Genomic DNA, 3,920 nt, shown 5'->3' with positions numbered 1-3,920 from the left:
ACATGGGTTCCAGTGTATGAAAAAAAGACCTTCCGACATAAATGTCGATAAAAAGTAAACAAACATCTTACGTAAAAGCAATTATCTCACTCCACTTTTTGTTCTTTAGGGAGAATATTTACACAGCTTTTAGCTTATCCATACAAAGGTCAGCGAGAACTTCGGGATGGCTGTATGAAATTCCAAAATGTGGAAAAATTGACGATTTCGACTAAAACTGGAAGAACGCGCTGTTTGAGATCAAATCTAGTTGCAGTGGCAGCCAGTGTGGTCTAACCACACTAACCGTAATATCCTGCGGACATCCCGAGTTCAAGACTCGTTCTGACCACTAATTGAATTTGATCCTCATAGTCCCTGCCTCAAATACTCTCCGAATTTGGCCAATTGGTTTGCCTCCGGCCAGTTCAGATTCCGTAGCTTATTTTTCTGTTATGTTTCAATGTTTACGTTTGTTGGCCCTGAAAAGCCCCTATGGGAGAGGTCAAGGACCCCACAGCAGAAACAACAAAAATGTTGATTTTGAAAAAAAAAACTACAAACATTTCGAACTTAAGATGGAATCCAACATGAAAGGGGCCAAAGAGCCCCAACAAGAAGGACGAAAGAACACAATTATGCTTTTATCGAAAATTATTAAAATTCGCTACTTGACTCGCTTGTCACGAGGAGTTGCAAATTTCAAAGGCCACTTGAAATACTAGTTGTTTGTACAACTCCGGGTGTTGAAAAATTAAAAAGTTGTGTTCAAAAGTTAAGGTAAGATCTTGGTATGACGTGATGTACAAACCATTGACCTCTATGCTCTTATGTCGAGCATTACGTCAATAGGCCATTTCGGAATTGCGCAGGGAACTGGTTCGAGTTTCAAATTTAAACCAATCGATAAATTGACACCATCTCATGAAAGATAATATTAAGAGTAGCCGTATGTCCAAGTTTGATGCTTTTAGGTCGAACAGAGACCAAATTACGCATTTGAAAATCCATAAAACCATTTTAACTCTTAAATATTTTTACGTCTATAATATTCATAAAAATAAGCAAACTTTCCGAATAGTAGGAGTACGACAGAATTTTCCTATTTCCCGAAATCTGATAATTTTTTTTAATGATGCGCCTAGGGCTCTTTACCTCTGATGTCTTCAGACTTTGGATGCGTTCCTTTGGGATGATTCGAAAAAGGATCACTGGTCCAAGATCACGGTGCATGAAAGGAACCGACAAATCCACCCTGGGAAAGGATTCATATGTTCCTTTGATGCACCATAATTCAAGTGATCTTGGATCATTTTAAAGGAAAGCACCCTTTGCGTTCGCTGGAACCGGTTCATTGACTGGTTAAAGCTCGGTCCATAGGGGCTTTCAGGGCCAATGAAACACAACGAAACGACAGAAAAGAACAACAGCAACTGGTAAGAATCCCAACTGGCCGGAGCCTGGCAAACCAGTTGCAGCTGGGAAGTTGAACCAGAAACTACCAGGATGAAATTCAACGAATAGTCAGAGCGGGTCTTGAACCGGGATTTCCGGATCTCAAGGCAAACGTCATCACCACTGGGCCACACCCCCTCTGACCTCACCGACGAACTATCTCTCTTGTAAGCAGCTCCCTCACTGGACTCCATGGTTAATTGATGTCTTTCATTCGTTAGGACTGTGTACGGCTTGGTTTCGAGCTTCGGAGCTAGTTTTCCTGTCTCCCTAGTGTTCTTTATAGGACAACTTGATCTGCCAGGACAATGGGACTTGGTACAGCGCCACGGTTTCCATCTGCATATGCTTTTTGCTTCAGCTTCTGTTCGCAATCTTTATCCCTCAAACTTGCATCACGCAAAGATTTCTCCAGTCGTAACTCCGGTAGTTTTGTTCTAATCTCCTTCCCAAATATCAGAGATGCGGGTGTGGCACCAGTGGAGACTTGAGGTGTTGACCTGGCCTCGGTTGTTCAAAAGGTGGATAGCGCTATCCACCTGATAAATCACTATTAAGCGGATAGTACTATACCACAAAATAATGAAAACCCAAATGAATGCAATTTGTCAAGAACACCCCTTTGTCTTTTTTATGTCTCCAGTCACAGAAGCTTAAGTGAGCAGTCTATTCTCTAGCCTGTATGTGCAGAAAGCATCATTAGATATTCCAAATAAGCTTATTAAAATTGCTGCTGAGCCACAACCAGTCTATAGCAACCGGCATAGTACCTGATGCTTTCAAGATTTTCCAAGTTACACCAATATATAAGAGTGGTGACGTTACTGACACAGGGAACTACAGACCTATTGCTACCTTATCTCCATTTGCTAAAGTTCTGGAACGTCTAATTTATAATCAACTGTATGCCTTCCTTGAAAAACATAATATACTTTACAAATATCAATATGGTTTTAGAAAGGCCTTCCCAACTGAACAGGCTACCCTAGAAATTACTGACAGTCTCAACATGGCCATTGATAATAAGCAAATCACATGTGGCATTTTTCTAGACCTCTCAAAGGCATTTGATACTGTTAACCAGAACATTTTGCTTTCTAAGCTTTACACCTATGGAATCCGAGGAATACCATATAATTGGTTTGAAAATTACTTGCACCAGCGTACACAGTATTTTATAATTGGAAACTTTAGATCAAATACGGAAACAATAGCTTGTGGGATACCCCGAAGTTCTACCTTAGGGACTCTGTTATTTCTGCTTTATGTTAATGATCTCCCAAATTCTTCCTCTGGATTTTCGTTTAGAATATTTGCTGACGACACCGACATGTTTTTCTCGAGTAGCTGTTTAAACGAACTGGAATATGTTGTCAACAACGAACTAGCACTAATTTTGAGGTACTGCGCATCTAACAAGCTGTCTGTTAACTTTAAAAAGACACACTATATGCTAATCTCGTCAGCAGGAAGACTGTTCATATTAATATTAATAATATTGAACGTAAGTCATTTGCGGTTAAATACGTATTAGTTTACATTGATGAACATCTAAATTGGGAACCTCAGATTCAGCATAACAACAAACTAGCAAAAATTTTTGGAATACTTTATTAGATACGGAAATATGTTGATCTAAATTTCCTTAAGCAGTTATATCATACTCTTGTTTACCCCTACTTAAACTATGGTACCATGAGCTGGGGCAATGCACGCAAAATCAATGTGTACGGTGCATTTTCTTTGCTCACAGGGCAGAAAATGCTAAAATTTATTATGCTCTACTTGGAATCTTGGAATTAAATAATATCTACAAGTTGAGGATAGCACTCTTTGCCAACAAAATTCAAAATGATAAAAACGGTATTCCAGCTTTTTTTCTCAGATGCTCTTACACCAGCATCTGAAATCCATTGTCATAACACCAAGCATGCATCAAGTCAAAACGTCTACAGAATAAATGTAACAACTAGATATGGTCAATCAACATTTCAGTTCTCAGCATCAAAAATATGGGAGTCAGTTTCTATACGCCTAAAAAACTTACCGTATAATTCTTTTAAAAAACAATACAAACAGCTTCTCTTACTTACACAAAATAATTAAAAAACTGAATTGTAATTTTTAATCAGTGCAATAATTTCTTATTACTTATTTTTCTGTAATTTAAGCAAGACTATATATTCATATAATAATGACTAGATGTTATCATATATAATTTAAAGCAATGTGTGTAAGTTAATGATTGAAACAATTAGATATATTTATTATTTAATGTTCATTTTTGTTTTAATGCCGCATTTATCTTTAATATGGTGGTAGCCAGCTCGAAAGCCAATGGTTACTCTGGCTACCACGCAGCTATCTTTTTGACTTTTTTTTTTGCTTTTATGTATCATATTTATACTCTAGTTACTGCTAATATAGTATTAACTATCTCATGAGTGATGTAAATAGCAAAGGAAAGGAAAGGAAAGGAACTTTAT

The sequence above is a fragment of the Montipora capricornis genome, chromosome 7 (assembly GCF_036669925.1).
Source record: "Montipora capricornis isolate CH-2021 chromosome 7, ASM3666992v2, whole genome shotgun sequence".
NCBI lineage: Eukaryota > Metazoa > Cnidaria > Anthozoa > Scleractinia > Acroporidae > Montipora > Montipora capricornis.
This window is presented reverse-complemented; position numbering follows the sequence as displayed.